This window comes from Peromyscus californicus, unplaced genomic scaffold (genome assembly GCF_007827085.1).
Source record: "Peromyscus californicus insignis strain IS unplaced genomic scaffold, ASM782708v3 Scaffold_6__1_contigs__length_162567912, whole genome shotgun sequence".
Lineage (NCBI taxonomy): Eukaryota > Metazoa > Chordata > Mammalia > Rodentia > Cricetidae > Peromyscus > Peromyscus californicus.
This window is the reverse complement of record NW_026294584.1, coordinates 140,508,919-140,530,505: the sequence shown is the minus strand read 5'-3', so window position 1 is coordinate 140,530,505 and position 21,587 is coordinate 140,508,919. Positions and strand designations below refer to the sequence as shown.

The 21,587-nt window shown below is 49.2% G+C and overlaps 1 long non-coding RNA gene across 10 annotated transcripts in view; it reads left to right on the top strand.

Moving 5' to 3' along the window:
- Positions 1–2,239: 2,239 nt before the first annotated feature.
- LOC128099414 (uncharacterized) overlaps positions 2,240–21,587 on the top strand; it is a 43,251-nt gene continuing 23,903 nt past the window's right edge. For 6 of the 10 annotated variants that reach the window (XR_008214519.1, XR_008214512.1, XR_008214518.1 and 3 more), the window contains exon 1: positions 2,240–21,587. This exon is cut by the window's right edge and continues 16,519 nt beyond it. This is a non-coding gene — a long non-coding RNA (uncharacterized LOC128099414). The other 4 variants (XR_008214517.1, XR_008214513.1, XR_008214516.1 and 1 more) reach the window with 4 other exon arrangements.

Below are 21,587 nucleotides of genomic sequence, written 5' to 3'. Positions count from 1 at the left end.
TATTAAGACTCTACCAATCACCTAGCCGATTCTACAGTTCCTAAGGACATGCACACCTATTCATCTGCACACCTTGGGATGGTCTGTAACCTGCCCTGAATCAATGCATGCCTCACTTTGAAATTATTTGCTGGATACCTGCATTTCCCTTCTTTGATTCCTAAAAGGGGAATTTTAAATATCTTTGTGCACCGACTCTACATCAGGCCATTTTCCAGCCCGAGTTATCTCCAGCAAAGCTTGGCCCTCACTCCCTTTGTCCTAATCTTCTGGGACAAGATGATGTCATTCCATATGGCCATCATTCCAACCATATAGAAGAAACTAAGAAGTAGCTCTTGGGTCCCTTCTGGAGTCAGTTTGTATTTTTCATAACAGATGGTGCCTTGAATTAAAAGATATGTGCCCACATGTCCTCTTTTCTTTACTACATGATAAGCTTTCTAAGTGAAGGAATTACGCTGTCTTTATTACTATACATTCTATGGAAGCTAGTACATCCCATAGTAAGTTAAAGGTGCTTGGTAAATATCACTCAATAGATGTCCCAGAGCGTCATAGCTCATCTCTCCAGAGATTCCTTTGAGCAGCACTGGACATTTCTCCCGGTTCCCTGCTCTGTTACAACACTGTTACAATACTGACCCTAAAGACCTGAACCCAAAAGAATGACTTTTCTCTGTTGCTAAGCATTTGCCTCCCTCCCATTTGGCTTCACTAGTCTTGTGTTCTCCAGACCCTCTCACTGATGGAACCTTTTCTGCTTGAAGTAATTTGGAGTCTTTGGTGAACACAGCATGGAAATCATCAGTCCACATCTGGCTGTGCTGTGTGCCGATATCTTTCAGAGGCAATTGGTGTGGGCATTGAACATTTCTCTCAACGGACTCTCAGAAGCTCGACCAATGTCAATGCCCCAGAGAGAATAGGGGAGCATGTTGATGGGAACTTTTTTGTTCACATCAAGGTCATGGGTAGGTTGAAGATCCAGGACAGGCGTCATCTGGGAATGGAGGGTGGAAAGATTCTTAATTTGGTTCATCAGGATTTTTTTTTTTTTTTTGGTCAGGCAATAAGACTGTAGTTATCTGGAGCTTTCCAAATGTTTGTTTTACACATTGACATGTGGAGTCAGCTCTTTAATCTCCACAAGTATTTAAAGGCAGACAATAGGTGTCTTTGGGGGGGATTTTGTCTTTGTTTTTTTCTCTCTCAAGACTTCTCATAGGATAAGGCTGCCACTGAAATTGAGTTTACTAGGTACCAAGAACTTCCACACATCTTTGGAAGTGTCTGTTTGTAGCTGGCATGCAGATGCTCTTACCCTTACAAGTGCACTCAGAGGCCGGAGGTCAGGGTCCTATATCTTCCTTCATTGTTTGCCGCTGTACTTTTAGAGACGAGCTTTCTCATTCAGCCTCGAGCTTGCTGTCTCCCACAGGCTGGGTGTCCAGAAAGACTGACCCATCCCGGTGGCCCCAGCACTGTTGTTACAGGTGCATGACACCACATGGATTGTATGTGGCTCCTGGGGATCTGAACCCGGTTCCTCACTCTTACCCAGGGAGTGCTTGATCTCCTGGGCCACCTCCCAGCCTTTGCTTATACTTTCTCCCCACAAGTGACTGGCTTCAGCTTGGCCCCCCAACAGGACCTAGCCTCTCCTGATTGCAGCACTGCCTGTTTCTAGCATCACCTCACCAGGGATTCAGGAGCTACCCTGAACCTCTAGGTTGGGCAAAATTAGTTATGCTGCAAAGCCCCCAGGGGCCCCTCAATCTCACTGTCCCTATTCCATGTGGGAATTGTTTGTATGGCTTCCCCTTGCTCCTCCAAGGCTAGGGCCTTACCACACTCATTCCCCCCGCCCCCGCCAATTTCTCTGGAATACCCCAAACCTTATGTAGGCCTTATGGTAGTTATTCATCAAAAGGGGCAGCCAGACATTTGACATGTGGCATTGATGAGCTGAGATGTGTGAGTCTAAAGTAGACATGGATTTTAAGTACTGGGCCTTAAAAAGTGAAATGTCCTTGTTAGTTATTTCACATAAATTGTGTGTTAAAATGACTATGTGTTAGCCGGGCGGTGGTGGCGCACGCCTTTAATCCCAGCACTCGGGAGGCAGAGCCAGGCGGATCTCTGTGAGTTCGAGGCCAGCCTGGTCTCCAAAGCGAGTTCCAGGAAAGGCGCAAAGCTGCACAGAGAAACCCTGTCTCGAAAAACCAAAAAAAAAAAAAAAAATGACTATGTGTTGAATATACTGAGTGAACTAAAATATACTATTAAAACTGCCGGGCATGATGACACACAACTTTTATCCCAGTACTCAGGAGGATTGCCTTGAGAGCAGTCTGGGGTACATAGTGAGTTTGAGGCTATACTGGGCTACACAGTTCTCATCTCAAAACAAATCAACTTTAGTTGTGGCGATTTTCAATGGGATTATCGAGCATTGCACATGACTTCCCTGGTATCCGTTGTGTTCTATTAAAAGTGCTGGTCGACCACACCACGGCACACAAGCTCAGGCAGTTACTGAGCTGTGCTGGGTCACGCTGGGGCTGCCTTTTCTTTTGGACCTCTGTTGGTGATTTAGGTGAAAAGTCTGCTCCTCATTCGGACCCTCTGGGCTTATCTTTCTCTGGCCCTATCTTTCTCTGGCCCTTTTATCTCTTCCCTCTGAGCTTGGGTCACCCCAGTATCACTGCTTTTACCTAGTCCATGTATCAAGGGCGTTGAGGCGAAGCTTAGTGGATGGACACATTTGTAAAGCTGTGGGCTTTTGAACCAGATGAAGAAATTCGTTTAAAATATCCAAACCCCAAGCTTGTGGAGAGTGTTCCCCACTAAAAGCCTTTGCAGTCAGGTACCCTTTCCCAGCAGGCTTTGGGAGACAGGCACAGCTTGTCCGGGACAGCCCTCCTCTCCTCTCCACACTTACATAAAGGCTCCTGTGAAATGGAGAGCCTCATTTTAAGCGCATCGAAGGTCGTGAATTTAAAACGGAGACCTTGAAATCTAGAAGCGCTTGCTTTCATAACGGTCTTGCGTTGCCTCTCTGGGCTATGATGGGAAGGGCGGTGCTGTGGGCTGGCAGACTGGGTGAGGTGGCAGTGCCAGGCTGGGGAGGGAGACTCAGAGCCACGGAGCTGCCCACTCTTCCACCTTTTCCTGGAGGAGGCAGCTGCCAGCAGTCCTTCAGCTCAGGGCCAGGCCACCCCATTTTCATGGCATAGTCTCTCGGAGGTTCAGAGTCAGGAAACTAGTTTTCTTACTGACCCTTAGCTTGTTTGGGGGGCTCTATCCTGCTGTGCTGGTTCCAAACTCCTTCTCATACCCTCTCACATCTTGGGAGGCAGATAGAGCAGGTGCAGGCAGAAGCGCATGCTCAGTGAAAGAGAGTCTCTAGGTAAATGTGAAGCCTTGGAGGGAATTACTTTTAAACATGCCATGAAATGGGTAACTAACTTGGAACATTATTTAGCTGTGAGCGGTCACATCAGCGCCTCACTCGCTGTAGCCTAGAGGGTCGCATGGGAAGAGGGCAGAGGGGAAATCTGAACCTGAGGATGCCTGGCTGCTCTTTTCAGCTTTACTATGGACAATCCTTGAGGGGACCAGGGGTCACAGGTCATGTACCTACTCAGGTTTTTGCCTGGCTGCCATTCATTCATTCACTCATTCATCCATCCATCTATTTATTTTTATGGCAGTGCTGGAGATTGAACCAAGAATATTTATTTCATGTGCTTAGGCAAGTGTTCTACTTTTGAGTTACATTCTCAGATTTCTCTCTCTCTCTCTCTCTCTCTCTCTCTCTCTCTCTCTCTCGCTCTCGCTCTCTCGCTCTCTCGCTCTTTCGCTCTCTCTTTCTCACTCACTCTCAGGCAGTAGCCCAGGCTGACTTGGAACTCACTATGTAGCTGAGGCTGTCCTTGAACTTACCCTTCGGCTTCCACCTCCCCTGTTCTGGGATGGAGCTGTGCCAACTTTTCACTCACTGATTGTCATTCCAGGCTGCTGTAGTGTGGCCCTTGAACCCCAATGGTCTATAGATGGCAGATGGCAACTCCTGACATTTACCTTCTTTATAACATCACATTCTTTGTGTTTTCGGAAATGTAAACAGGATGAGGAACGTTGTGCCTCTTGTAACAATGCACTCAGGGGTGTGTACAAGGTCACTCAAGAAGCGACAGCCATCGAAGTATCTAGATTCTGAGTTGCGACACTTAAGAGAAACTGCCACTTCCTTCTGAATGGTAACAGTGAAGGAGCAGTGTCTCCTGTCTGCAGAAATTTGGAATTTGCAAGCAGCACCAGACACTCATGCCCAGAAGAGAGGACTGGGTTCTTCCCAGGCTGTCCTTGAGGCTGGAGGAAGGGACAGGGCTGCTGGCGTGTGCTGGCTTGACGCCCTCTCTAACGAATACCATCTGGGCCAGCAGGCATTTTGATGTGGTGGCAGCATCCTGCTGCTGCCCATGCTCACATCCCTGGTCACAGACACAGTTCTCTTTTCCAAAGGGACCCATTGCTTAACCTCCAAGATGACACACAGGTGTCTTCTGGGGGCATCATTAGCATCTATATACCTGGGTGTGGGGGAATCATCACCCCCCTGTTTCTGGGTATGAACACACCTCCAGGACCCCAGGACACATCAGGAAGGTGGCCTGTTGTTGCTCCTGATGGCCAGTGTGAAGATGGCTTCACCCAGTCCTTGTGAGATAGTCTCTCCTGATATCAAGCCCCAGACTAATGAGAAGACTGAGCAAGAAAGCGGGCTTCCTACTTAGGCATCTTCCAGAAGTGGGTGGGTAGCACGTGGCTGGCCTCTAGGTGCCATCAAGTCTCAAACAGGTATCAGGGCTGTGACTGACCCTAGAGTGGCCCAGAGATGAGAGAAACAACATGGCATTTGAGCAAGGGCTGAGCTTAGAATTATGGAAGACCTTTCACTTGGTAGATAGAAAAGTTGGAGACCCCAGGCAGTGGTTGACCTGGCTTTGACAAAGTCAGAAGCTAGAACAGGATGCTTGAAGGCTGCCCCTGTGCCTTCTTTGGAAGATGTGGGAGCAGGTAGAACCAGCAGGTCTTAGCACACATTGTATTCTGGGAGCCTAGAAAACACATCTTTGCCTATAGCTTGAGTTCGTTGGCCTGTGGCAGCACCCAGGCTTTGTTTTATAATCTTCATGAGTGAATCTGTAGTGAGTCAGGGTTGAGAATCAGAGAGCTGTCTACTGGCTTGAATGCTACCAAGTCACATGTAGAATCAGTGCAGCACACAGTTGTTACTGGCAGGAGTACATGCTTCTCACTGTGATCAGATATCTGACAGAAGCATGTAAGGGAGGGAGGGTGCATTTTGGTTCACAATTTTAGTCCACCACGGCAGGGAAGGCATAGTGGCATTCACGGCCACGTGATCACGCTGTGGGTAGAACCCTGCCACATCTTATTGAAGCAGGAAGCAGGTATAAGAATTAGAAAGAGGATCAGGATGGAATCATTAGGCCCCACCCCTAAGTCCTATATCAGCTAAGCCTCATGTCCACAAGGCTCTAGAACCTCTGCAAATAGCACAGCCACCTGGGAACCCACTCTTCAAACAAACATGTAAGCCTCACAAAGAAAAGGGGGAAACATGAGCAAAAGAGTCTATGTGAAACTATCAAAGGATGTGTGTGTGTGTTTGGGAGGCTTGCCTCCTGGGAGGTGTGAGTGGGAAGCCTGCCTCCTGGGAATGTGTGCTCTCCTCTCTGTGCGACAATGGCGTCCACCACAGTCCAGTGAAAAGGGAAGGCCCACGGTCGCTTAGCAGGGTATGTAGCTGATCCAGGCTAGAAGGGAAGCCAGGGGTCCTTGTGTCCCAAAGGGACACAGAAGGAAAAAGAGACACAGGGAAAAGGGAATCTTTGCTCCTGTGTGCTCCAAGGGCCAGGGGGCCTCAAAGCCAACTTGGAGCCCTCTGCTTGGGAGCGACATCTCCCTGCCCTGATGTCAGCTGTCCTGCCCTAGAGGAGTGCCTTGTGCGTGGCTGGCACAGTGCCCTCCTCGCTGTCAGAGTGACTCAGATCCCCATCCTGGCGCTTGCCTGCTCAGGCAGCACAAGCTGTTCCTTTGGCTTGTGTATACGGAGCCGGAGCCGGAGCGGCACTTCTCTCTCCAGGATGGAGGCCAGCGAAGAGAGGTGTTCCTGTGGTGTCGACCCTCTCCCCTCTCCCCTCTCCCCCTCCAGGCACAGGGGTGGGAGAGGAAGGAAGGAAAGCCGCAGTGCAGGCATTGCTGAGCTTCTTTACTCTGCATCAAACTGCCTAGCCTGGTCCAGCCTTGTTCAGGGCATGCCCAGCAGGACACCAGGCATTCAGGACTAGTGACCAGGTGAGGTGGCGCTTGAATGGAAGACTTTCCTGAAAAGTTACCAACACAAATTGGGCCAGGTGGACAATTGCTGAGGGGACATTGACAGTGACTGTCTGGGTGTATGACACGGCCACAGGTCATTCTGCATGGAAAGGGTTTAGACAAAATGTTCACAAGACACTCCTTAGCCTTTGCACAGCCTCAGTGGCCCTGGTTCCTTGCACTCTCCAGGGAGCAATTTCTCTTACCCTCCCCCCTACCCTCTCTCCCTCTTCCCCTTCCTTTATGTATTTTGAGCTTTGAGATGTTAAGTTAAATGCAGAAGGTCACATTCACATACAAGTTGAAGGGCAGAGTTGAAAACCCAAACCAAGTCTTCTTTGGTGTATTTCATTTTCTTTTCGTGGGGTTAGGGGTGGAACCCGGAGCCTGTGTATGACAGGCAGATGCTCTCCCACTAAGCTATACAAGCCTGGTCTTTGAGTACCAAATCCTGTGCTTGCAAGAGTGGGGTTCTCTCTCAGCTATTAGCACTCGTCTTATATAACTGTCCCTGCAATGTCACGGGATGACTTTGGGTGCTTCAGAGATGACCCGCACTTTCAAAGGAGAAGCTTATGGGTGACAGTGGGGGCGGCCCCAAGGCTGAAGGACTGGCCATTCACTGAGTGCCATTTCCGACTCATTCTGCCCTCCAGATGCTTAGCCTAGCATATTGTTTTAGATTGAACCACATAAAATCACCATTTTTGATGGTCAGGAATGGTCACTTAGTGGTCATACTTTAGAGGTTAACTGAATACAGCAAAGGTCCTAAATAATATGATATGTGATAGAGAGCATCTAGGGACTCGGGGTTCTTTGTTTCAAAGCAACCATGGCTGCCTTGGTCTGTGAGACTATTGCCTCAAAGTGTTAATTAGGTGTCATGTATAGAAGAACTGGCCTGGTTGGTTGCTTGTGAAGTTGCCCTTCCCCTTCTTGCATCCTTGCCCTAAGGGTTTACAGACCCCTCTAGGAGGTGCCTGGGATCAACACTTGTGCTTGCCTCGGAGTTAAAGTGCCCTAGCTGGAAGCATCAGTTATGTTCTCTACCTGCTCTGTGACCTTGGGTGAGTCACTCACTAATCTCCCTACCACACAAATGTCTCATCATGGGAACAAGAATATTAACGTACTCACCTCATGGAGTTGTGGAGATTATGTAAGTTAATGAAGGCAAAGTCTTTAGAATAAGGCTGGTGTGTGGAGAGCGCTGTCACTTTTCCCTGCTGCTATTATAAATATTCCTAATAGTCCCACATCTCAGATGAGAAGGGCATGAGCGTGCTCTTGACACAGAGCAGAAGCTTCTGTTTCCTACAGCCTCAGGGTCACGGGGTAGCTAGAAACATGGTGTGCTCCTTCTCCAAGTACAGCTGAGCACCTGAAGGAGGCATCTGCCTTCAAACCCTTCACAACCGTGCCACGGGTTAGAAGCTTCCAGAGCAGCAGTTATCAACCTGTGGCCCTTTCACAGGGGTCGCATATCAGATATCCTGCATATCAGATATTTACATTATGATTCATAACAGTAGCAAAATTACAGTTATGAAGTAGCAGTGAAAATAACTTTACGGTTGCGGGTCACCACAACATGGGGAACTGTCTTAAAGGGCCTCAGCGTTAGGAAGGTTGAGAACCCCTGCTCTAGAGAAACTATGCTCAGAGAAGAGTTCTCTCTTCTGAGGGAACTCTCATCCACATCTGGGGTGAGAGGCAGAAAGATTAGCCTTGTCTTCCCAGGTACTTGTTACCAGCTCACTGGATTGAGTGAGGCTCTCCAAAAGATTGTCCAAGAAATAGAGACTCATGACCAGTGTCTCTTTACCTCACCAGATGAGACCCTTTGAGGCAGTGTGGGGGCTTAGTTCATAGAAGGCCATTTCTGAACTACTAGTTCAGGGTTCCCAGAACTGCCCCACTAACATGATTCACGGGGCCCAGTGACAGTTGTTGTATGCCTAGTGATGCTTTGTTACTGGAAACAGGCCGGGACAGATCAACAGCAGGTGTCCCTGTAAGAGTCCTGAATCTGGAACTTCCAGATGTTTTCTCCTTGGACTCAGGACAGCATGACTTTCCTGATGTCAATGTGTAATGATACACTCGGACTGCTGACGGACAGGGCAGCCGCCTTTGGTGTCCAGGCATTTCATTAACGCTCCAACCGGTTTAGCATAGGCGACCTCCTGTGTGGCTCCTATCAGTCTCGAGATCTGCCTCCTCCCCCAGGCAAACTAACACAATGTGACCCAAAGCTTCCCCTTGACATCACATTGTTGCTGAGGCTCAAAACCCACATGGCCAATCACATTCCAGTTCCCCAAGCAAAGACGCACCTGTGAGTGTGATATTCCAAGGGCTTATTGGTTTCCTCCTAGAAGTTACAGGTGAAGCTAGAATTCTTTAGGTAAAGGTCCAAGTCTTTACTGAACATAGAGGCTATGGGGGCACAGCTAACGAGAGAGCTCACAGTCTATGGGGAGAGACAATCAGGTCTTCAGCACCTATGCCTGTGGGATTGTACAATTGCCCATGACCACCAGGAGGCGCTTCAGTGAGGGTCGGTGTGGCTTGTACACTCTGGAGGGAACAAGGATGGTTGGTCTGAGTGTCAGAATTCCTGCAGTCTCTAACCATTTCTAGGAAGGAAGCTCTCAGCTGTTCCTGGCATGCTTACCAGTTCCATTGGCCCCGAGGACTTCTCCAGGCAGTACCCTCACTGACTTTGGGGATTTAAGGACGGGTGAGTAGGGAGAACAACTGAGGATCCTGGAAAAAAATTGAGATGTTCATTATCTCAAGAGTGATGGATAGGACAGTGCAGCTGAGCAAGAGTGGCTGAGTAGGTCCAACAGTTTGTGGACATGGTTACATAAACTACCGGAGACCTTAAGCCACCTTTTGCTTCTGGTCTTCCCTTGGAAACTACTTCCTCTAATGACGACGGCGTCTGCAGCACAGTATCCCTGAGATCAGTGGGAGCAGGCATTCTTCTTTTGCTCTGAGGTTTTTGGCCACTGCCCTGGTTGCATCTGCAGTGAGGGGGAGGGGTGTCCTTGGATGTCTTTTGTGCCCAGCCATCTGGCTCCTGGTCTCCACCTCACCTATTGCAATCTCAAACTCCCTCTATTCTTGACCTCTCCCCAAAACCTGGATGGAAACCCCGATGAATGATCCTTTGACCTCTGTCCACGCAGGCATTTCATATTCTGTGACTGGCTCTTATCTTCACTCTCTGGACTCTTGGGGATGAGAAAAACTAATTCAGAACAGTGGTGGTGGCTGGCAGCCTACAGGATTGGCCTTGTGGGAGGTCTGTTAAGTCAGTGAGGACCCTAGGTATCACATTTCAGTATGTTCCTCGGCAATGATGGCCATGGTTTTTTACCCTATGAATTTTCATATCTGACTCCATATTGCCCCGAGGGTCTCTGAGGGGGAACTGAACAGCATAGACCATGCTTCAGCCCTCTATTTGATCCTAACAGCAGCACACTCCTGCTCTTCTCCCTAAGAAGTAATAGCAGCAACCACTTCTTCATGACTTACACTCTGATACTTTGGGGGGGCATTCTGAACAGTTTTAGACCCTTGTATTTGGTGATTTAGTCTTCGGTTTGTTTGTGACAGATTCTGATGGAGCTCAGGCTGCTGCATCTGTTATGTAGCTGAAGATGACTAGACTCCTGGTCCTCCTGCCTCTGCCTTCCATGAGCTGGAATTACAAATATGCACCACTGTACTGAGCCTGTGATTTGGTTTTCAAAAATACATTTTGGTGTCACTGTATTCCACTCAGAGCATCAAGAAAAAGAAAACTTGGCTCATGTGGTTCACAAGAATTCACTGAAAAATTATCATAAGCCTGGCGCAGCAGGGCTCTGAGAATTCAAAGCCACACAGGCAAGGTCACTGTACCTAGAAATACAATTCAATAGAGGAGACAAGTGTGTTAATAATTAACCAAGTGACTGATGCTGGGTGGGGGCCCGCAAGGAGAGATAAGGAATTGATTCTGTGGCTAGGAGTGGGGATCAGAGAGGGGTCCCAGAGAGGGAGCTGTTTCAAGCAGCCTTTGAAAGAACACAGGAGCTGTGCAGCTGGAGGAAGAGAAGAGCTATTCCAGGCGATGGCAGACGCGCAGACAAAAACAGGGAGGTGTGAGAATGCATGGCATTCACGGAAGCAGAGCCAAGGCCACCACCCACTGTTGCGCCAGTTGTGTGCTACACAACTCCAGGGGAGGCCGCTGTCCCAGCTTGAGATGTGAGCAGCGTAGATGGTCATCTAGTCGCCCAATAGCCGGTCCTAAGGAGGGCGGATGAGGAAGAGTCCTGAGAAATTCTGCTCTTGTTTCATCTGTTGCCTTAGCTGTCAACGTGCAACTGAGCAACAACAAACCCTGGGTGAGCAACTCTGGAGGCCTTGGGGTTTGATCATGAGCTCTGCTTGCTGACTCTGCAAGTACAGGCTCCTGAGGACCTGGGCTGGCAATTACCAGCTGTGCTGTCCGGGGGCACTGCTCTTCACAGCATTAGTTTGTGTATCAGTGGAAGGTGGTCAGTGGATTGAGGGGCCCCACTCGTCATCGTAGACATCTGAGGGTGGAAAGACACAGTACTGACCATCTAGTTAAGCACTCTCTGTAAATCAGGAGCTGCGTTACCTGAAGGAGAAGACGCCCCCTCAAAACCAAGAGTATAGTGGGTAGCTGTTCCAGCTTTGACCTAGAAGTACTAGCCCCACTGAGGCTTCTGGTAACTGTCACGCCTATGAGGCAGGGCAGAAAGAGGAACCCTTAAGACCTAAGATCTGGATATGCTGGCTCTCTTGTTTCCTGGATCCTGGATGCTGGATGTAGACTCAACAGACCGCCGGACTGCGCTACACCATTCCAGGACCCTGTAACCTATCCCTTCACTTGTAAGTTACCCCACAACATAAACTTCCCTTTTAACTACGTGGAGTTGCCTTAATACTTCCACCAATACAAGAGCTTGGAAGTTTCTGAGCCTGGAATAGAAGCTCAGTTTCCTACCTTGAATCTCAGCACCGTTATCACCAGAAAGCCAGGAGCTCCCATGAAGGACCAGGAATATGTTCTCCTAGTTCTAGTGATGGGCAGTCTTTGAAATCAGCAGACTGGAGGTCCATTCTTATCACAGCCCCATGCAGGCTGGGGGACTCTCTTGGCTACGGTGCAGGGGTACAGGGGGCTCTGTGTTGTGGTTGAGATCATGGAGAAAAATTGCCCACTCTTAAAATCCATGGCTGGGGAGTGGCACACGTCTCAGTGAGAAGAATCCCAGAGCCTATCTAGAAGCAAGGAGTATGTTTGTGCAGGAGATGTAGTCTAGCTCTACGCCAGGATTCTGGGATGGGCTTAAAGCATCCCACAGACCCAGCCACAGTCAAGATTGTACAGTTGCCCTAACATTGGCAAAGCAGTGACAGTCAGCTGAATATTTATCTGCTCTCTGCATGAATCCTCCAACGCCCCTCCTCATGGTCCCTCTCACTTAGAGGGACCAAATGCACAGGCCCAAAGGTAGATGCTGTGTGCGTTGAGTTCTAAGCACTTCCTCACTGCAGGTGCATGGGAAAGCATGGGTTGAAGACATGCCTCCCATTGGATGGTGCTCCTGACAGCAGCCTTGGAATTAATGTTCTTGGTGGTAGATGCTGAGCGCCCTGGGACTGGAGAGGGCAGGGTAGAGAAACCTAGCTTCCCTTCTGTGTAGTTTCTGTCTGTCAGTCACGCTGGCTTTTCACTTGCCAGAAAACTATTTATTGTTATGAACAGAGGGCCGTCCCTTAGATCTGTCTGTGAGTGAGGAGCTGCATGCTGGCATGTGTGTGTGTGTGTGTTCATTTCCTGTTGGGCTTTCTGCCTTGTTTCCCCTGAGGTAAAGAACAGAAAGTAGTGTGTTTTTCTTTCTGCCTCCAAGGCATGTCGGTTTCATGACCCGGAGAAAGCATTGATTTGGACAGAGACACTAATGCATCCCTTGTCCCCAGAATCTCTCTCCTGAGGTCCTGGAGACCGCTTGATTCCTCCAGACCTCTCGAACCCCCTTCTCTGGCGGAGGTTGGGCTCTTTCCTATTTCCTCTGTTACCTACCTCCAAAGTTCTGACTCAGCACCACTACACATTCCACCCAGCTTGCCCAGCACATGCCCTGTACACCTTCCTGCAGGCACCTCACAAGTGTGAAAGAGACACGGAAGACTTGATTCATACCCATCCCAAACATGTGGATGTACAGCTGGTACTGCCCCAGCTGACCAACTCCCAGTGTTCAGATGCAGAGCCTCGTTGCTATAGAAACCATGTTTTAGCCCCAGGCTCTCATCACCTAGCCTTTAAGCCCTTTTGAACTAGCAGCCTTGATTCCAGTGTGAAAGCCTCGGAACACTGAAGATATTTCTTTTCTCAAATAAGGACATTTAGGTCTCTGGAGCTCCTTGGTGGAAGCTAGATACATTAGTTGTGGGAGTGTTACATACAGCCTTCGTTCGCTCCCCCTTCCTCATCCTCGTATCAACATGACGTCGGTTACTTTTCCCATGGCTTGACAGAAGCAGCTTAAGGGAGAAAGCATCATTTTGGCTCACAGTTCGAAGGCCAGTTCATTACGCTGGGGGTGGGCGGTGGGGACTTGAAGCAGGCTGCACACATTGAATCCACAGCCAAGAAGCAGAGAATGTCATAGATGTATGCTGGTGCCCCGCTCCCTGTCTCTCTTTTATACAGCCCAGGCTCCCCAGCCTGAGGGATGCTCCAGCTCACAATTAATATGGGCTTTCCCACATGAGTTAATGTAATCAGAATGATCCAACAGTCCAGAGGCCCATCTCCCAGCTGATTCTGTCAAGCTGACAATTAACATTAGCCACCACACATGGCAAAGGTCAAAGGTGACTTGAATATGTCTCTGTCCATTCAGGGGTGCAGGCTAGTGGCCACTGGGGTTTCTTGCCATCATGGTCATGTTATTGGTGGCACTTTGGCAGCTTGGCTCCAGTGACTGTATGAGTTCACAATTGTGCCAGGTGGTATACAAGGTACTTGGCATATATCAATCACCTCACTTATCTCTCCTTCACTTGTAAGAGATAAGCATTATTACACCCATTTTACCTGAGGTTTAAAGGTTAAATCACCTTGCTAAGGCACCAGGTGAATGTGGGCTAGAGTTTAGGAGTCGTGACACCATCTCCATCACAAATATCTGCAGAGGCGGGGCTATGCAGAGGACTGTCAGGACACCAATGCAGTACCCAGGAAAAGGAACACTTAATTCATTCTCACAGGGGAGTCGGGGAGCCTGACCCAGATAAGACTAAAGTTGAGCTGGTGCTTAACACCTAGGTGGCATCCCTGGAATCCCAGGCCTTGAAAAACTGAGGGAGGAGAATTGAAAGTTGTAGGCCAGTCATAGGTACACAGCAAGACCCTGTTCCCCAAACCTACAACAGACAAACAAATAAACTGGTAATGGTAATGCTGGCAGGGGCCTCGCAGGCCAGTTAAGAAAAAACAAGGCTTTGGAGGGTAGGGCAGGGTCAGGGGAACCCACTGGAGTGGTGGGAGGAGCTACTTACGTTTTTCTGCACTTTCCTTCCAAGTGCTTAGGTTAGAGAACTCCAGAATCACTTGCATTGTTATAAAGAGCAGGGTTCTTCCCTCTCGGTTTGCAGCTGGGGTTGTTAAGCCTTGCTTGGAAGTACTAGAACCCAGAGAGTTCCCTAGCATGGAGCCCCAGGAGGTTTGGTCACAGGTCCTCAGGGCACTCTACCTGCAGCAGGCCAGCAACAGAGCCCCAGGAACGGAGAGCTGCTGCTGTGCTCTCACACACGCCCCAGCTTCCCTTCTTCCTGACCCTTGGTTTCTTGACATCACAAAGCAAAGTCGGTGTCCTGTAATCTCAGCCCCAGCTTGGGTTGTTGTGTCTAGATTCCCAGATCTCTTCTCTGCAAGCAGAGGCAATAAAATGGGGATAGGAGGGAGGGTCTGGAATCCTGGTACGTCCATTCCCACTAGCTGGGTGACCGGTGTTCTCTGCCCATTCTGCACTGGGCTCCGTGCCTGGCGGTGTGATTAGTCTCCACTGTTGTGGCCTTAGGCTTTTCCTCTGAAAATAACTAGAAATGAGCCATAAAGCAGCTAGTGACTCACTGTCATTAAGCAGATGATGTGTTATTGAATAGCCACGTGGTGATGCTGCAGCAAGCGGAATTCATCCACAGTCATGGCAGGCAAGATGGAGAGCCGGCAAAAGGGAGAGCCGCCCAACTGGTGGCATCCTGAGACTGTTGGGACAAGTCAATGGCGGCAAGACATCTTCTCCAGGGGTGTTTACGGCTGGGATAGACTTGTGGACTTGTAGGAGACATGGGGGTACACCACAAAAGGCTCGCCATAGTCAGAAGCCCTACTTCCAAGGAAACACTTTGCAGCTGGGTTTCACCCTGCAGGCCCACCTCACAGGGAACTTCTTAGAAGGTGACTGTGGGTACAGTGGTCTGGGTGGGGCCTGAGTTTGTGTGTTTATAGCAAGCTTTCAGGACTAGCTGTGGCCCCTTCTGGTTAAAGACACATTGGGAGCAGGTGGCCAAGAAGAAGGCAGCAGGGTTCTCCCAGAAACAAAAAGACTTGACTCAAGTATGACTTTCCATGCTTCAATGTCTTAATGAAAATATCCTAAAGTACCTCAGGTGGGGGACAGGGAGGACCTAGGATGCATGGCTTCTGTTGAGAAGGACAGCTAAGGACTGCTGAACGGCACAGCCAGCAGAAAGACCCAGGAAATCCCCAAGATCTGATGCTCTACCGAGCCTGTTCAGCACTGGCCAATCACTGCTTGGACCATACCGTCAGGTGGCATCACTCCCCAGAGGACCCAAGGGTGGCCTCACTGAGGTGGGAGATGTGACTAATTCTGATTTTACTCCATCCTCCACCTGGGCATAGCTGTCAGCCAGCATAGTCTGGGGAGACAGGCATTCTGAATTCAGGAGACATCGGTGTACAATCTTGTCTTGAGTTATCCTTTGGTGATGTCTGGAAGGTGTGCCCTTGGAGGTTTTAAGGTCGGTCCTCACAGTGAGATGGGACAGACAGTGATGGAGCAGGAATATGGGGACAGAGACATCAAGTGCTAGCAGAGTGGGACCCCCCTCCCCGGGCCAGGGTGAACCACACAGGCCCTCCTGCTTACTCTCCATTCACATCTGCAAAATGAATCCTCTTTTCAACTGAAGAAAAGAGGAGATTTCACAGGTTGACCTATTTGTCACAGATGCCAAATCACTAGGACTCATGCCACAAAAGACCCCAAAATCTAGATGCCCCAGGCTGTTGATTTCCAAACCAGTTCTCCATCCTTAGGGCAGGGAACTAGGAAATTATTCCAGAAAAATAGTGCTCAGGGTTAGGGAGTGAGTGGTGGTCAGTGGCATGGCTCCTTGAACTTCTTGCAATCTGAGGGGCTCTTTCAAGTCAGATTATGTGGCCTGCCATAGTCATCTAAATACCCAATGCCACCCCTTTTACACCTTAGTGTCTAGAGAGTCATACTCCACAGTGACCCTTGAACCCTAGGCCAGAAAATCTCAAGCTGGTCCACTTTTGTTCTCCAACCCCCAGGGGACATCAGAAAGAGTCTGCTGGTGTTTGGGGCTGTCACCCCTTCCTTAGTCATGTAAATCTAGTGGATAGTGGCCAGGGATGCAGACAAACTCCTACAAGGCACAGAACAGAATGACTCAGCCCAAAGTGAGGAGAAGCCTTTCTCTAGGTAAGTATTCCTGGGGTTCAGGGCTAGCCTGGGGAGCTGTTGCACACACAGCAAGGGTAAGACTTTGCAGAGAACTTGCCTCAGGGTGAGACACCAGGGCTTAACGCCTCCCCTTTCAGTGGCAGTCAGTATGAGCTCTCTCTGCCATCTGTCACTGTTGTTCACCTTTCAGGCTGTGGTCAGGCTTTTTGCCTGATGTCCAGGTGGCTTTAATAGGTGGTTGTGAGCTACAGAGGAAGCAGGGAGACACGAGGTCTTCCTCATGTACATTGTCCCGCATTCATGGACTTCAGCCTTACCCGAAAGTCAACACAGCCTATGACATCAGCAGCTCTGGATAGTGGCTGTGTCACCTCGGGAAGAGAGTCCACCTCTTTGTTCTCAGTCTCCTTGCTTGCAGGAGGCACGGAACCAGGCTTGCTACCCATGCAAAGATGAGAACAGTGTAGGCATTCAGGACATGAATACTGATGTCAGCACCCCAAACTTCAAGTGAGTGCTTGGTTCCTCTACCGCACATGGACTGAGCATGCACAGGAAGAGCAAGCAAATCCTCACGCAATGTCTAGGAGCTGAGCAAGTGGAACGTGGCAGTCTTGGCGGAGGGTGATTCGGGATGTCAAGGGAAACAGTTGGCTGAAGCTTGGCACCTACTCCTCTCTGCATGTAGGTCTTGGATTTTGGTAACCATTAGGTCTGAGGGGGATGCTGAGGTGAGGTGGTAGGACCAGCTAGTGAGGACAGGGAGTGTGTCTCCTGGACGGATGCTCTTGGTTCTATCTGAGGATGCAAGACTATAGAATCAAATGCATTTGATTCCCAGACTATACTTTAGTGCTTTGAGGAGTCTTGTTTTGCCCCTTTTCAATTGTTCTTAGCATCCATTAGATGTGAATATGCCGGCAACATACAAATACTGTTTTATTTTTCTTTGTCTCTTGCCTTTTCCCCTAAAGGGTTGGAGGCAGCCAGAACTAATGACAGGGTTGACATAGTTATAGGTATAGGTGTGGACCTAGGTGTGATCAGCTTACTGAGGCAGAAAAACACATTCACGTAACAAGGCTTTGATGCTTGGCCACTCAAGGTCACACAAAATGTTCGTGCTGTGTAATTTCTCCCACACTCTCTCTTTTTACCTTTTCTGGTGAGAAAGTTGAAGACAGATGAAATAATCATGATGAGTAGATTGGTTTACAGCACTGATTTAAATTTTAGTCCTGATATATGGATGAGAAGATCCTGCAGGGCCAGTGCTTCCGGCCTTTAGACTGGCCTGACATGAACTACTCCCAAAGGAGAAAACATGCCACTGTTCCTTTTCTTCTTATCCCTAAATATCCTCTTACCTAGTGCTTACAGAAAATTCATGGGCCCCCTTTCCTTCTGAGGGTCTGGGTGCTGGTTTTCGGTGCTATAGGCAGACAGATCACCTATGCAGACTCATTCACCCCTGCTCCTGCTGGTGTTCAGCCTGTCTCTATACATCCATTAAAAATAACTATTATTTAGTCATTTTTTCCATCCATTCATTCATCCACCCACCCATCCATCCAGTGCAAAGGCATGTGGTTGGCACATCACTTGTTTAAGCAAACTCAGATGGCTGAGTCTTTCACCCTCTACCCCCTGTAAATGCTGAGTCCTCCCATGCCAGGGTGAGGCCTGTGGACGGAGCTGAAGTGAACAATCCAGGTCACACAGAAGGAGCATGTCTGTGTGTAAGGAGGTATGGGCTGTGTGAAATGTCAGAAGGGAGGGTCCAAGCAACTCCGTGGATATACCAGTAGAGCCACGCTTCAACTCTAGGCAGTGTGAGCCCTCAGCCATCAGTCCAGCTCTGTCTATTCTTAGTCACAGGCTTGGACTTGTGCATGGTTCCATGGGCGTTCTTGGCACCAGTTGCTCAGTGCCTCACTGGGTCCTCCCTGTGCCTCACCGGGTCCTCCCTGTGCCTCACCAGGTCCTCCCTGTGCCTCACCAGGTCCTCCCTCCCTGTGCCTCACCAGGTCCTCCCCGTGCCTCACCAGGTCCTCCCCGTGCCTCACCGGGTCCTCCCTGTGCCTCACCGGGTCCTCCCTGTGCCTCACCGGGTCCTCCCTGTGCCTCACCGGGTCCTCCCTGTGCCTCACCGGGTCCTCCCTGTGCCTCGCCGGGTCCTCCCTGTGCCTCGCCGGGTCCTCCCTGTACCTCGCCAGGTCCTCCCTCCCTGTGCCTCACCGGGTCCTCCCTGTGCCTCACCGGGTCCTCCCTGTGCCTCACCAGGCCCTCCCCGTTCACTCTTTACAAAGCTTGTCTTTCCTTGGCTTTGGTTGGGTCCGTCACTTGGCTGGATCACAACATCTTCTCTTCTCTGTCACACTTACCTGCTCACAAGCACAGTCACTCACATGTACGTTCAGGTACACTCAACATGGGCACAGTTCAAACACGTTTATTTAGATAATTCACCTATACAGGTAAACGCACTCACATACACACATTTACTCCTGAACACACACATAGTCCATTCACATACACACATTTGCTCCTGAACACACACATACTCACACTTCAACAGGCACGTATACTTGCTCATATGTGTATACACACACACACACACACACACACACACACACACACACACACACACACAAACACACACACATTTGTGAATGTGTATTTATATACATATACACCTTTGGCTGACCAAAACTTCAGAAAGAAGCTTTGAGTGAGTACCAACATCTTCTAGAGTTTTCCGCTTCCCCTGGTGACAGCACAGATGAAGGGACTCTGGTTGAATGCTCTAGGGACTATGCCATTCTGGATAATGCATTTTCCTGGTTGTCTGGAAGCTCACGAGAATACCGGCCACCTTGGTTTTGTTTGGTGGTTGTTTCGTTATAGCAAGCAAGTTTGGCAACACCATAACTATTTCCCTATCTTCTTGAATTTTTCAATGAGCTGAACCTGACTTCAATTGATACAGGCTCAGTAGCATGGAAGACAAAGTTTCCTTATCACTTGAAGGACATGGGCTTTGAGATGAGACACATTTGGTACTGGTATTCAGTTTTGAGTGCCATGTATAGGCCCTGCAGGTTTAAAGTTCTGGTTTAAGCCGGGCGGTGGTGGCGCACGCCTTTAATCCCAGCACTCGGGAGGCAGAGCCAGGCGGATCTCTGTGAGTTCGAGGCCAGCCTGGGCTACCAAGTGAGTTCCAGGACAGGCGCAAAGCTACACAGAGAAACCCTGTCTCGAAAAACCAAAAAAAAAAAAAAAAAAAAAAAAAAGTTCTGGTTTAAACTTGATCTTGACATCATTGACCGCTCTATCGAAATGCAGACAACCATATTTATACTGTGAGATGCCTTTGAGAGCTGGGATTTACATGGGCTTGAGCTCTGGGGACTCAGGGGTGAGGTACTGTAGGAAATTCTGCCCAAATGTGTTGTGATCATGGTCTCATGGGGTGGGTTATTTAGGGTGGGTTATTTATGGCAGAATTCTCTATTGTTGAGTAGAGAGAAACTTCAAGAAGGAAACAAAAGCCTGTTCCTGGGCATCTTGGGCTTCTAGTGGCATTCAAGGCAAAAAAGATTTTGATGAATTGTCAGGCAGTCACAAACACATGCAGACCAATGCTGGGCCTCCAAGATCTCCAGAGTCAAGGGGAAGAGAGGAGCCAGGAGGCTGGTTCAACCAGGGGGCAGAAAGCTTAGAGTGCAGAGCCAGATGAGGACAGAGCCAGGCGAGGGCAGAGCCAGGCGAGGGCAGAGCCAGGCGAGCGCAGAGCCAGGCAAGGACAGCAAGAACTGTGCTGTGGAAGGTTCTGCAGCTCCTGAGGCTATAACTGTGCTCCTTTTCAAGAACAGGATTCTGTCCAGGCAGCTTAGGAGAGGCCAAGCCGCAGCACACAACCTAAACCTCATCGACCGAGGCCACTTAATCCCTTCCTTCTCTTTCTCTTATTTAGAATACCACAAACACAATTCTAAGGAATACTCAGGACCAGACATAAAAAATAGAGAACCAAGAAGCCCCTGGCACCCAGTCTCCTGGGTCCATTCAGCCTTTTTTAATGATTAATTAATCACAAATTAGCAAGCACGCAATGAACAATAGGGAAGCCAGGCTGTGTCTTCTAGTGCTTCTAGACATGTTACAAAACAAACCATCCAAGGTAGAACTACCTGCCTACTGAATGCCAAGCATTCAGTGGCGTATGGCAGAGTCACAGAGGAGCCCTTGGGGGACTCAAAGTCTGCTGGGGAAACAGGGGACATCCTAAGAAAGTCACCACTGCATCCACTAACGAGTGCAGTGCAAGGTGATTGTCCAGCCAGTCAAGTGTCAGCAGCCTGCTAGACTGGGAAGCCAGCTAGTTGGGAATCTCTTCCTCCTTCCTTAAGAGAAATCCTGGCTGGACATCCAACGTCTCCAGATACCCGGGAAGGAGATTTTAAAGAAGTCAGGACATGAAAATGGAAGGAGAGGACATCCTTTCTGTCCTAAATCTTGGAACATGGGGACTGCTATTGTCACAGGGAAAGGCCACAATACTTTTGTCCCAAGAGCTTCAAGTGTGTGACATTAAAAGATACGTGAGCTGGGTCTGCTCACCCCCTACTTCCATGTGCGTCTGGTAGAAATTGGGCCACTGACAGCCCTTGCTTCCCTTGGGACCATCCTTAGGCCACATCTCCAGGCCAGCGGCATTTCTGGTATGTCCCTCCCTAACAACCCACAGGCTATGTTCAGCCTTGACTTGGTCTCCGTTTTCCTCCTGTGACAACTGTCAACACTCTATCATCTCAGCATCCTCTCTTGGGAGAAGCCTCTTACGTTTAAAGAGAGTGTTTCCCTCCATAGCCCAGGCTAGCTCTGAACCTGCCATCCTCCCCGTACTAAGACTGCAGGAGTGTCCACCTTGTACAGCTTCGCATCTGAACTTAAGCGCATGCTTTAAGGTTATTCTGTAGCTTACCTTTCCTTTACCATCTCACCCCTCAATACTTCCCTTGAGAGCAATTCTCTCCTTCCTGTTCTTTCTAAGGGCCTGAAACACTGTTGCTATAAGGAATCAGTTCCAACGTTGGGGATAAACAAGCATCCATTTAAGGCAGGGCTTGACGGTATACCTGGTAGTTGTATAACTTTGCGTGGATGATTTGTTTTCTCTGAGCTTGACTCTTCTGTATCATCAGACTTATGCTGCCATAAGTGCATCTCATGTCAACTAGTACATAGCAGGTGGCTGGAACTCTAATGTGTCATCTTCATTTCTTTACACACACACACACACACACACACACACACGCACGCACGCACGCACGCACGCACGCACACGCACACGCGCACACGCACACACAGCTTGTACTAATATAA